Raw genomic sequence first — 14,374 nt, 5'->3', positions numbered from 1 at the left:
GCTATCAGCCCAAAGGAAAAAAAGCGCAGCACCACAACCGGGTGGGCTCGAACCTCCAACGTTTCGGTTAACAGCCCAACGCGCTAGCCGATTGCGCCACGGAGACAGTCGTGGTCCACTCTCACCACCATCAGAACATATCTTCAAAGCTATCAGCGCAAAGAAAAAAGCGACACACCGTCTCCTGGTGGGCTCAAACCTCCAACCTTTCGGTTAACAGCCAATCGCGCTAGCCAATTGCGCTACGGAGACAGTCCTGCACCACTCTCACCACCATCAAACATATCTTCAAAGCTATCAGCCCAAAGAAAAAAAAAGCGCCGCACTACCCCCGGGTGGGCTCGAACCTCCAGCCTTTCGGTTAACGGCCGAACGCGCTAGCCAATTGCGCCACGGAGACAGTCGTGCTCCACTCTCACCACCATCAGAAAATATCTTCAAAGCTATCAGCGCAAAGAAAAAAGCAACACACCACTCCCGGGAGGGCTCGAAATTCCAACCTTTCGGTTAACAGCCGATCGCGCTAGCCAATTGCGCCACGGAGACAGTCGTGCTTCACTCTCACCACCATGAGAACATACCTTTAATGCCATCAGCGCAAAGCAAAAAAAAAGCGACACACCGTCCACGGGTGGGCTCGAAACTGCAATCTTTCGGTTAACAACCGATCGCGCTATCCAATTGCGCCACGGAGACAGTCCTGCTCCAGTCTCACCACCATGAGAACATATCTTCAAAGCTATCAGCCCAAAGAAAAAAGTAGTGTCGCACAACCATCGGGTGGGCTCGAACCTCGAACCTTTCGGTTAACAGCCGATCCCGCTAGCCAATTGCGCCCCGGAGACAGTCCTGCTCCACTCTCACCACCATCAGAACATAACTTCAAAGCTATGAGCCCAAAGAAAAAAAAGCGCCGTTTCACCACCGGGTGGGCTCGAACCTCCAACCTTTTGGCTAACAGCTGATCGCGCTACCCAATTGCGCCACGGAGACAGTCCTGCTCCACTCTCACCACCATCAGAACATTTCTTCAGAGCTATCAGCCCAAAGAAAAAAAAGCGCCGCATCACCACCGGGTGGGCTCGAACCTCCAACCTTTCGGTTAACAGCCGATCGCGCTAGCCAATTGGGCCCCGGAGGCAGTCGTGCTCCACTCTCACCACTGTCAGAACATTTCTTCAGAGCTAACAGCCCAAAGAAAAAGAAACGCCGCACCACCATCGTGTGGGCTCGAACCTCCAACCTCTCGGTTAACAGCCGGTCGCGCTAGCCAATGGCGCCACGGAGACAGTCGTGCTCCCCTCTCACCACCATCAGAACATATCTTCAAAGCTATCAGCGCAAAGAAAAAAGCGACACACCGTCCCCTGGTGGGCTCGAACCTGAAAACTCTCGGTTAACAGCCGGTCGCGCTAGCCAATGGCGCCACGGAGACAGTCGTGCTCCGCTCTCACCACCGTCAGAACATCTCTTCAGAGCTATCAGCCCGAAGAAAAAAAAGCGCCACACCACCACCGGGTGGGCTCGAACCTCCAGCCTTTCGGTTAACGGCCGAACGCGCTAGCCAATTGCGCCACGGAGACAGTCGTGCTCCACTCTCACCACCATCAGAACATATCTTCAAAGCTATCAGCGCAAAGAAAAGAGCAACACACCACTCCCAGGAAGGCTCGAAACTACAACCTTTCGGTTAACAGCCGATCGCGCTAGCCAATTGCGCCACGGAGACAGTCGTGCTCCACTCTCACCACCGTCAGAACATTTCTTCAGAGCTATCAGCTCAAAGAAGAAAAAGCGCCGCACCACCCACGGGTGGGCTCGAACCTCCAAACTTTCGGTTAACAGCCGATCGCGCTAGCCAATTGGGCCACGGAGGCAGTCGTGCTCCACTCTCAGCACACTGTCAGAACATTTCTTCAGAGCTATCAGCCCAAAGAAAAAGAAACGCCGCACCACCACCGGGTGGGCTCGAACCTGAAAACTCTCGGTTGACAGCCGGTCGCGCTAGCCAATGGCGCCACGGAGACAGTCGTGCTCCGCTCTCACCACCGTCAGAACATTTCTTCAGAGCTATCAGCCCAAAGAAAAAAAAGCGCCACACAACCACCGGGTGGGCTCGAACCTCCAGCCTTTCGGTTAATGGCCGAACGCGCTAGCCAATTTCGCCACGGAGACAGTCGTGCTCCACTCTCACCACCATCAGAACATATCTTCAAAGCTATCAGTGCAAAGAAAAAAGCAACACACCACTCACGGGAGGGCTCGAAATTCCAACCTTTCGGTTAACAGCCGATCGCGCTAGCCAATTGCGCCACGGAGACAGTCGTGCTCCAATCTCCCCACCATCAGAACATATCTTCAAAGCTATCAGCGCAAAGAAAAAAGCAACACACCACTCTCGGGAGGGATCGAACCTCCAACTTTTCGGTTAACAGCCGATCGCGCTAGCCAATTGCGCCACGGAGACAGTCGTGCTCCACTCTCACCACCGTCAGAACATTTCCTCAGAGCTATCAGCCCAAAGGAAAAAAAGCGCCGCACCTCCACCGAGTGGTCTCGAACCTCCAACCTTTCGATTAAGGGCCCATTGCGCTAGCCGATTGCGCCACGGAGACAGTCGTGCACCACTCTCACCACCGCAGAACATTTCTTCAGACTATCAGCCCAAAGAAAAAAAGCGCCGCACCACCACCGGGTGGGCTCGAACCTCCAACCTTTCGGTTAACAGCCGAACGCGCTAGCCAATTGCGCCACGGAGACAATCGTGCTCCACTCTCACCACCGTCAGAACATTTCTTCAGAGCTATCAGCCCAAAGAAGAAAAACCGCCGCACCACCACCGGGTGGGCTCGAACCTCCAATCTTTCGGTTAACAGCCGATCGCGCTAGCCAATTGGGCCACGGAGGCAGTCGTGCTCCACTCTCACCACTGTCAGAACATTTCTTCAGAGCTATCAGCCCAAAGAAAAATAAACGCCGCACCACCACCGGGTGGGCTCGAACCTCCAACCTCTCGGTTAACAGCCGGTCGCGCTAGCCAATGGCGCCACGGAGACAGTCGTGCTCCGTTCTCACCACCGTCAGAACATTTCTTCAGAGCTATCAGCCCTAAGAAAAAAAAGCACCACACCACCACCGGGTGGGCTCGAACCTCCAGCCTTTCGATTAACGGCCGAACGCGCTAGCCAATTGCGCCACAGAGACAGTCGTGCGCCACTCTCAACACCATAAGAACATATCTTCAAAGCTATCAGCGCAAAGAAAAAAGCAACACACCACTCCCGGGAGTGCTCGAAATTCCAACCTTTCGGTTAACAGCCGATTGCGCTAGCCAATTGCGCCACGGAGACAGTCGTGCTTCACTCTCACCACCATCAGAAAATACCTTCAAAGCCATCAGCGCAAAGCGAAAAAAAAGCGACACACCGTCCACGGGTGGGCTCGAAACTCCAATCTTTCGGTTAACAACCGATCGCGCTAGCCAATTGCGCCACGGAGACAGTCCTGCTCCACTCTCACCACCATGAGAACATATCTTCAAAGCTATCAGCCCAAAGAAAAAGAAGCGCCGCACCACCACCGGGGGGGCTCGAACCTCCAACCTTTTGGTTAACAACTGATCGCGCTAGCCAATTGCGCCACGGAGACAGTCCTGCTCCACTCTCACCACCTTCAGAACATATCTTCAAAGCTTTCAGCCCAAAGAAAAAAAAGCAACAAACCAATCCCGGGAGGGCTCGAACCTCCAACCTTTCAGTTAACAGCCGATCGCGCTAGCCAATTGCGCCACAGAGATAGTCGTGCTCCACTCTCACCACCGTCAGAACATTTCTTCAGAGCTATCAGCCCAAAGGGAAAAAAGCGCCGCTTCACCACCGGGTGGGCTCGAACCTCCAGCCTTTCGGTTAACAGCCCATCGCGCTAGCCAATAGCGCCACGGAGACAGTCGTGCTCCACTCTCACCCCCATCAGAACATATCTTTAAAGCTATAATAGTGAAGAAAAAAGCAACACACCACTCCCGGGAGGGCTCAAACCTCCAATGTTTTGGTTAACAGCCGAACGTGCTAGCCATTTGCGCCACGGAGACAGTCGTGCTCCGCTTTCACCACCATCAGAACATATCTTCAAAGCTATCAGCGCAAAGAAAAAACCAACACACCACCACCGGGTGGGCTCGAACCTCCAACCTTTCGGTTAACAGCCGATCACGCTAGCCGATTGCACCACGGAGACAGTCGTGCTCCACTTTCTCCACCATCAGAACATATCTTCAAAGCTATCAGCGCGAAGAAAAAGCAACACACCACTCCCGGGAGGGCTCGAACCTCCAAATTTTCGGTTAACAGCCGAACGTGCTAGCCAATTGCGCCACGGAGACAGTCGCGCTCCAATCTCACCACCGTGAAAACATTTCTCCAAAGCTATCAGCGCAAAGATAAAAAACTGACACACTGCTTCCGGGAGGGCTGGAACCTCCAAACTTTCGGTTAACAGCCGATTGCGCTAGCCAATTGCGCCACGGAGACAGTCCTTTTCCACTCTCACCACCATCAGAACATATCTTTAAATCTATCAGCCCAAAGAAAAAAAAGCTACACAACACTCTCGGGAGGGCTCGAACCTCCAACCTTTCAGTTAAAAGCCGATCGCACTAGCCAATTGCGCCACGGAGACAGTCACGCTACACCCTCACCACCGTCAGAACATTTCCTCAGAGCTATCAGCCCAAAGGAAAAAAAGCGCAGCACCACGACCGGGTGGGCTCGAACCTCCAACCTTTCGGTTAACAGCCGATCGCGCTAGCCAGTTGCGCCACGGAGACAGTCCTGCTCTACTCTCACCACCATCAGAACATATCTTCAAAGCTATCAGCCCGAAGAAAAAAAAGCTACACAACACTCTCGGGAGGGCTCGAACCTCCAACCTTTCAGTTAAAAGCCGATCGCGCTAGCCAATTGCGCCACGGAGACAGTCGCGCTACGCTCTCACCACCGTCAGAACATTTCCTCAGAGCTATCAGCCCAAAGGAAAAAAAGCGCCGCACCACCACCGGGTGGGCTCGAACCTCCAACCTTTCGGTTAACAGCCCATCACGCTAGCCAATAGCGCCACGGAGACAGTCGTGCTCCTCTCTCACCACCGTCAGAACATTTCTTCAGACTATCAGCCCAAAGAAAAAAAAGCGCCGCACCACCACCGGGTGGGCTCGAACCTCCAACCTTTCGGTTAACAGCCGATCGCGCTAGCCAATTGCGCCACAGAGACAGTCGTGCTCCACTCTCACCACCGTCAGAACATTTCTTCAGAGCTATCAGCCCAAAGAAGAAAAGCGCCGCACCACCACCGGGTGGGATCGAACCTCCAACCTTTCGGTTAACAGCCGATCACGCTAGCCGATTGCGCCAGGGAGACAGTCGTGCTCCACTCTCACCATCATCAGAACATATCCTCAAAGCTATCAGCGCAAAGAAAAAGCAACACACCACTCCCGGGAGGGCTCGAACCTCCAAATTTTTGGTTAACAGCCGAACGTGCTAGCCAATTGCGCCACGGAGACAGTCGTGGTCAAATCTCACCACCGTCAGAACATTTCTCCAAAGCTATCAGCACAAAGAAAAGAGCATCACATCACTCCCGGGAGGGCTCGAAACTCCAACATTTTGGTTAACAGCCGATCGCGCTAGCCAATGGCGCCACGGAGACAGTCCTTTTCCACTCTCACCACCATCAGAACATATCTTCAAAGCTATCAGTGCAAAGAAAAAAGCAACACACCACTCCCGGTAGGGCTCGAAACTCCAACCTTTCGGTTAACAACCGATCGCGCTAGCCAATTGCGCCACGGAGACAGTCCTGCTCCACTCTCACCATCATCAGAACATATCTTCAAAGTTATGAGCCCAAAGAAAAAAAAGCGCCGCACCACCACCGGGTGGGCTCGAACCTCCAATCTTTTGGTTAACAGCTGATCGCGCTAGCCAATTGCGTCTCGGAGACAGTCCTGCTCCACTCTCACCACCATCAAAACATATCTTCAAAGCTATCAGCCCAAAGAAAAAAAAGCAACGAACCACTCCCGGGAGGGCTCGAACCTCCAGCCTTTCGGTTAACAGCCGAACGCGCTAGCCAATTGTGCCACGAAGACAGTAGTGCAGCGCTCTCAGCACCGTCTGTACATTTCTCCAAAGCTATCAGCGCAATAAAAAAAGCGACACACTGCTCACGGAAGGGCTGGAACCTCCAACCTTTCGAATACCATACGAACGCGCTAGCCAATTGCGCCACGGAGACAGTCGTGCTCCACTCTCACCACCGTCAGAACATTTCTTCAGAGCTATCAGCCCAAAGAAAAAAGAAGCGCCACACCACCACCGGGTGGGCTCGAACCTCCAGCCTTTCGGTTAACGGCCGATCGCGCTAGCCAATTGCGCCACGGAGACAGTCGTGCTTCACTCTCACCACCATCAGAACATACCTTCAACGCCATCAGCGCAAAGCAAAAAAAAGCGACACACCGTCCACTGGTGGGCTCGAAACTCCAATCTTTCGGTTAACAACCGATCGCGCTAGCGAATTGCGCCACGGAGACAGTCCTGCTCCAGTCTCACCACCATGAGAACATAAATTCAAAGCTATCAGCCCAAAGAAAAAGAAGTGCCGCACCACCATCGGGTGGGCAGAACCTCCAACCTTTCGGTTAACAGCCGATCGCGCTAGCCAATTGCGCCACGGAGACAGTCGTGCTCCACTCTCACCACCATCAGAACATATCTTTAAAGCTATCAGCGCAAAGAAAAAAGCAGCACACCAATTCCGAGAGGGCTCGAACCTCCAACCTCTCGGTCAACATGCGATCGTGCTAGCCAATTGCGACAGCCACGGAGACAGTCGTTCTCCCCTCTCAACATCATCAGAACATATCTTCAAAGCTATAAGCGCAAAGAAAAAAGCGACACACCATCCCCTGGTGGGCTCAAACCTCCAACATTTCGGTTAACAGCCAATCGCGCTAGCCAATTGCGCTACGGAGACAGTCCTGCACCACTCTCACCACTATCAAACATAACTTCAAAGCTATCAGCGCAAAGCAAAAAAAAAAAGCGACACACCGTCCACGGGTGGGCTCGAAACTCCAACCTTTCGGTTAACAGCTGATCGCGCTAGCCAATTGCGCCACGGAGACAGTCCTGCTCCACTCTCACCACCATTAGAACATATATTCAACGCCATCAGCGCAAAGCAAAAAAAAAAGCGACACACCGTCCACGGGTGGGCTCGAAACTCCAACCTTTCGGTTAACAGCTCATCGCGCTAGCCAATTGCGCCACGGAGACAGTCCTGCTCCACTCTCACCACCATTAGAACATATATTCAAAGCTATGAGCCCAAAGAAAAAAAAAGCGCCGAACCACCACCGGGTGGGCTCGAACCTACAACCTTTTCGCTAACAGCTGATCGCGCTACCCAATTGCGGCACGGAGACAGTCCTGCTCCACTCTCACCACCATCAGAACTTATCTTCAAAGCTATCAGCCCAAAGAAAAAAAAGCAACAAACCACTCCCTGGAGGGCTCGAACCTCCAGCCTTTCAGGTAACAGCCGATCGCGCTAGCCCATTGCGCCACGGAGATAGTCGTGCTCCACTCTCACCACCGTCAGAACATTTCTTCAGAGCTATCAGCCCAAAGGAAAAAAGCGCCGCTCCACCACCAGGTGAGCTCGAACCTCAAACCTTTCGGTTAACAGCCCATCGCGCTAGCCAATAGCGCCACGGAGGCAGTCGTGCTCCACTCTCACCACCATCAGAACATATCTTCAAAGCTATCAGCGCAAAGAAAAAAGCAACACACCACTCCCGGGAGGGCGGAAACCTCCAACTTTTTGGTTAACAGCCGAACGTGCTAGCCAGTTGCGCCACGGAGACAGTCGTGCAGCGCTCTCACTACCGTCTGTACATTCCTCCAAAGCTATCAGCGCAATACAAAAAGTGACACACTGCTCCCGGAAGGGCTGGAACCTCCAACATTTCGGTTAACAGCCGATTGCGCTAGCCAATAGCGCCACGGAGACAGTCGTGCTCCAATATCCCCACCATCAGAACATATCTTCAAAGCTATCAGTGCTAAGAAAAAAACAACACACCACTCCCGGGAGGGATCGATCCTCGAACTTTTCGGTTAACAGCCGATCGCTCTAGCCAATGGCGCCACGGAGACAGTCGTGCTCCCCTCTCACCACCGTCAGAACATTTCTTCAGAGCTATCAGCCCAAAGAAAACAAAGCGCCACACCAACACCGGGTGGGCTCGAACCTCCTGCCTTTCGGTTAACGGCCGAACGCGCTAGCCAATTGCGCCACGGAGACAGTCGTGCTTCACTCTTACCACCGTCAGAACATTTCTTCAGAGCTATCAGCCCAAAGAAAAAGAAACGCCGCACCACCACCGGGTGGGGTCGAACTTCCAACCTTTTGGTTAACAGCCGATCGCGCTAGCCACTGGCGCCACGGAGACAGTCGTGCTCCGCTCTCACCAACATCAGAACATTTCTTCAGAGCTATCAGCCCAAAGAAAAAAAAGCGCCACACCACCACCGGGTGGGCTCGAACCTCCAGCCTTTCGGTTAACGGCCGAACGCGCTAGCCAATCGCGCCACGGAGACAGTCGTGCTCCACTCTCACCACCATCAGAACATATCTTCAAAGCTATCAGCGCAAAGAAAAGAGCAACACACCACTCCCGGGAAGGCTCGAAACTACAACATTTCGGTTAACAGCCGATCACGCTAGCCAATTGCGCCACGGAGACAGTGGTGCTCCACTCTCACCACTGTCAGAACATTTCTTCAGAGCTATCAGCCCAAAGAAAAAAAAGCGCCGCACCACCACCGGGTGGGCTTGAGCCTCCAACCTTTCGGTTAACGGCCGATCGCGCTAGCCAATTACGCCACGGCGACAGTATAGAGCAGCACTCCCACCTCCGTCAGAACATTACTTCAGAGCTATCAGCCCCAAGAAGAAAAAAGCGCCGCACCTCCACCGGGTGGGCTCGAACCTCCAGCCTTTCGGTTAACAGCCGATCGCGCTAGCCAATTGCGCCACGGAGACAGTCGTGCTCCACTCTCATCACCACCAGAACATATCTCCAAAGCTATCAGCGCAAAGAAAAGAGCAACACACCACTCCCGGGAAGGCTCGAAACTACAACCTTTCGGTTAACAGCCGATCGCGCTAGCCAATTGCGCCACGGAGACAGTGGTGCTCCACTCTCACCACTGTCAGAACATTTCTTCAGAGCTATCAGCCCAAAGAAAAAAAAGCGCCGCACCACCACCGGGTGGGCTTGAGCCTCCAACCTTTCGGTTAACGGCCGATCGCGCTAGCCAATTGCGCCACGGAGACAGTCGTGCTTCACTCTTACCACCGTCAGAACATTTCTTCAGAGCTATCAGCCCAAAGAGAAAGAAACGCCGCACCACCGCCGGGTGGGCTCGAACTTCCAACCTTTTGGTTAACAGCCGATCGCGCTAGCCACTGGCGCCACGGAGACAGTCGTGCTCCGCTCTCACCACCATCAGAACATTTCTTCAGAGCTATCAGCCCAAAGAAAAAAAAGCGACACACCACCACCGGGTGGGCTCGAACCTCCAGCCTTTCGGTTAACGGCCGAACGCGCTAGCTTATTGCGCCACGGAGACAGTCGTGCTCCACTCTCACCACCGTCAGAACATTTCTTCAGAGCTATCAGCTCAAAAAAGAAAAAGCGCCGCACCACCACCGGGTGGGCTCGAACCTCCATCCTTTCGGTTAACAGCCGAATGCGCTAGCCAATTGCGCCTCGGAGACAGTCGTGCTCCACTCTCACCATCGTCAGAACATTTCTTCAGAGCTATCAGCTCAAAGAAGAAAAAGCGCCGCACCACCGCCGGGTGGGCTCGAACCTCCAACCTTTCGGTTAACAGCCGATCGCGCTAGCCAATTGGGCCACGGAGGCAGTCGTGCTCCTCTCTCACCACTGTCAGAACATTTCTTCAGAGCTATCAGCCCAAAGAAAAAGAAACACCGCACCACCACCGGGTGGGCTCGAACCTCCAACCTCTCGGTTAACAGCCTGTCGTGCTAGCCAATGGCGCCACGGAGACAGTCGTGCTCCGCTCTCACCACCGTCAGAACATTTCTTCAGAGCTATCAGCCCAAAGAAAAAAAAGCGCCGCACCACCACCGGGTGGGCTCGAGCCTCCAACCTTTCGGTTAACGGCCGATCGCGCTAGCCAATTGCGCCACGGAGACAGTTGAGCTTCACTCTTACCACCGTCAGAACATTTCTTCAGAGCTATGAGCCCAAAGAAAAAGAAACGCCGCACCACCACCGGGTGGGCTCGAACTTCCAACCTTTTGGTTAACAGCCGATCGCGCTAGCCACTGGCGCCACGGAGACAGTCGTGCTCCGCTCTCATCACCACCAGAACATATCTCCAAAGCTATCAGCGCAAAGAAAAGAGCAACACACCACTCCCGGGAAGGCTCGAAACTACAACCTTTCGGTTAACAGCCGATCGCGCTAGCCAATTGCGCCACGGACACAGTGGTGCTCCACTCTCACCACTGTCAGAACATTTCTTCAGAGCTATCAGCTCAAAAAAGAAAAAGCGCCGCACCACCACCGGGTGGGCTCGAACCTCCAACCTTTCGGTTAACAGCCGATCGCGCTAGCCAATTGGGCCACGGAGGCAGTCGTGCTCCACTCTCACCACTGTCAGAACATTTCTTCAGAGCTATCAGCCCAAAGAAAAAGAAACACCGCACCACCACCGGGTGGGCTCGAACCTCCAACCTCTCGGTTAACAGCCGGTCGCGCTAGCCAATGGCGCCACGGAGACAGTCGTGCTCCGCTCTCACCACCGTCAGAACATTTCTTCAGAGCTAACAGCCCAAAGAAAAAAAAGCGCCACACCACCACTGGGTGGGCTCGAACCTCCAGCCTTTCGGTTAACGGCCGAACGCGCTAGCCAATTGCGCCACGGAGACAGCCGTGCTCCCCTCTCACCACCGTCAGAACATTTCTTCAGAGCTATCAGCTCAAAAAAGAAAAAGCGCCGCACCACCACCGGGTGGGCTCGAACCTCCAACCTTTCGGTTAACAGCCGATCGCGCTAGCCAATTGGGCCACGGAGGCAGTCGTGCTCCACTCTCACCACTGTCAGAACATTTCTTCAGAGCTATCAGCTCAAAAAAGAAAAAGCGCCGCACCACCACCGGGTGGGCTCGAGCCTCCAACCTTTCGGTTAACGGCCGATCGCGCTAGCCAATTGCGCCACGGAGACAGTTGAGCTTCACTCTTACCACCGTCAGAACATTTCTTCAGAGCTATCAGCCCAAAGAAAAAGAAACGCCGCACCACCACCGGGTGGGCTCGAACTTCCAACCTTTTGGTTAACAGCCGATCGCGCTAGCCACTGGCGCCACGGAGACAGTCGTGCTCCGCTCTCACCGCCATCAAAACATTTCTTCAGAGCTAACAGCCCAAAGAAAAAAAAGCGCCACACCACCACTGGGTGGGCTCGAACCTCCAGCCTTTCGGTTAACGGCCGAACGCGCTAGCCAATTGCGCCACGGAGACAGTCGTGCTCCACTCTCACCACCGTCAGAACATTTCTTCAGAGCTATCAGCTCAAAAAAGAAAAAGCGCCGCACCACCACCGGGTGGGCTCGAACTTCCAACCTTTTGGTTAACAGCCGATCGCGCTAGCCACTGGCGCCACGGAGACAGTCGTGCTCTGCTCTCACCACCATCAAAACATTTCTTCAGAGCTAACAGCCCAAAGAAAAAAAAGCGCCACACCACCACTGGGTGGGCTCGAACCTCCAGCCTTTCGGTTAACGGCCGAACGCGCTAGCCAATTGCGCCACGGAGACAGTCGTGCTCCACTCTCACCACCGTCAGAACATTTCTTCAGAGCTATCAGCTCAAAGAAGAAAAAGCGCCGCACCACCACCGGGTGGGCTCGAACCTCCAACCTTTCGGTTAACAGCCGAATGCGCTAGCCAATTGCGCCACGGAGACAGTCGTCCTCCACTCTCATCACCGTCAGAACATTTCTTCAGAGCTATCAGCTCAAAGAAGAAAAAGCGCCGCACCACCACCGGGTGGGCTCGAACCTCCAACCTTTCGGTTAACAGCCGATCGCGCTAGCCAATTGGGCCACGGAGGCAGTCGTGCTCCACTCTCACCACTGTCAGAACATTTCTTCAGAGCTATCAGCCCGAAGAAAAAGAAACACCGCACCACCACCGGGTGGGCTCGAACCTCCAACCTCTCGGTTAACAACCGATCACGCTAGCCAATGGCGCCACGGAGACAGTCGTGCTCCGCTCTCACCACCGCCAGAACATTTCTTCAGAGCTATCAGCCCAAAGAAAAAAAAGCGCCACACCACCACCGGGTGGGCTCGAACCTCCTGCCTTTCGGTTAACGGCCGAACGCGCTAGCCAATTGCGCCACGGAGACAGTGGTTCTCCACTCTAACCACTGTCAGAACATTTCTTCAGACCTATCAGCCCAAAGAAAAAAAAGCGCCGCACCACCACCGGGTGGGCTCGAGCCTCCAACCTTTCGGTTAACGGCCGATCGCGCTAGCCAATTGCGCCACGGAGACAGTCGTGCTTCACTCTTACCACCGTCAGAACATTTCTTCAGAGCTATCAGCCCAAAGAAAAAGAAACGCCGCACCACCACCGGGTGGGCTCCAACTTCCAACCTTCTGGTTAACAGCCGATCGCGCTAGCCACTGGCGCCACGGAGACAGTCGTGCTCCGCTCTCACCACCATCAGAACATTTCTTCAGAGCTATAAGCTCAAAGAAGAAAAAGCGCCGCACCTCCACCGAGTGGGCTCGAACCTCCAACCTTTCGGTTAAGGGCCCATTGCGCTAGCCAATTGCGTCACGGAGACAGTCGTGCACCACTCTCACCACCACAGAACATTTCTTCAGACTATCAGCTCAAAGAAAAAAAGCGCCGCACCACCACCGGGTGGGCTCGAACCTCCAAACTTTCGGTTAACAGCCGAATGCGCTAGCCAATTGCGCCACGGAAACAGTCGTGCTCCACTCTCACCACCGTCAGAACATTTCTTCAGAGCTATCAGCCCAAAGGAAAAAAAGCGCCGCTCCACCACCGGGTGAGCTCGAACCTCCAACCTTTCGGTTAAAAGCCCATCGCGCTAGCCAATAGCGCCACGGAGGCAGTCGTGCTCCACTCTCACCACCATCAGAACATATCTTCAAAGCTATCAGCGCAAAGAAAAAAGCAACACACCACTCCCGGGAGGGCGGAAACCTCCAATTTTTTGGTTAACAGCCGAACGTGCTAGCCAGTTGCGCCACGGAGACAGTCGTGCAGCGCTCTCACTACCGTCTGTACATTTCTCCAGAGCTATCAGCGCAATACAAAAAGTGACACACTGCTCCCGGAAGGGCTGGAACCTCCAACCTTTCGGTTAACAGCCGATTGCGCTAGCCAATAGCGCCACGGAGACAGTCGTGCTCCAATATCCCCACCATCAGAACATATCTTCAAAGCTATCAGCGCTAAGAAAAAAACAACACACCACTCCCGGGAGGGATCGATCCTCCAACTTTTCGGTTAACAGCCGATCGCGCTAGCCAATGGCGCCACGGAGACAGTCGTGCTCCCCTCTCACCACCGTCAGAACATTTCTTCAGAGCTATCAGCCCAAAGAAAACAAAGCGCCACACCACCACCGGGTGGGCTCGAACCTCCTGCCTTTCGGTTAACGGCCGAACGCGCTAGCCAATTGCGCCACGGAGACAGTCGTGCTTTACTCTTACCACCGTCGGAACATTTCTTCAGAGCTATCAGCCCAAAGAAAAAGAAACGCCGCACCACCACCGGGTGGGCTCGAACTTCCAACCTTTTGGTTAACAGCCGATCGCGCTAGCCACTGGCGCCACGGAGACAGTCGTGCTCCGCTCTCACCACCATCAGAACATTTCTTCAGAGCTATCAGCCCAAAGAAAAAAAAGCGCCACACCACCACCGGGTGGGCTCGAACCTCCAGCCTTTCGGTTAACGGCCGAACGCGCTAGCCAATCGCGCCACAGAGACAGTCGTGCTCCACTCTCACCACCATCAGAACATATCTTCAAAGCTATCAGCGCAAAGAAAAAATCAACACACCACTCCCGGGAGGGCTCGAAATTCCAACCTTTCGGTTAACAGCCGATCGCGCTAGCCACTGGCGCCACGGAGACAGTCGTGCTCTGCTCTCACCACCATCAAAACATTTCTTCAGAGCTAACAGCCCAAAGAAAAAAAAGCGCCACACCACCACTGGGTGGGCTCGAACCTCCAG

The 14,374-nt window shown here is 54.0% G+C and overlaps 1 non-coding gene across 1 annotated transcript; it reads right to left on the bottom strand.

Moving 5' to 3' along the window:
• Positions 1 to 326: 326 nt before the first annotated feature.
• Positions 327 to 400, bottom strand: TRNAN-GUU (transfer RNA asparagine (anticodon GUU)). The gene has a single exon. It is a non-coding gene; the product is annotated as a tRNA-Asn (tRNA).
• Positions 401 to 14,374: the final 13,974 nt, after the last annotated feature.

This window comes from Rhipicephalus microplus, unplaced genomic scaffold (assembly GCF_043290135.1).
Source record: "Rhipicephalus microplus isolate Deutch F79 unplaced genomic scaffold, USDA_Rmic scaffold_91, whole genome shotgun sequence".
NCBI lineage: Eukaryota > Metazoa > Arthropoda > Arachnida > Ixodida > Ixodidae > Rhipicephalus > Rhipicephalus microplus.
This window is presented reverse-complemented; position numbering and strand designations above follow the sequence as displayed.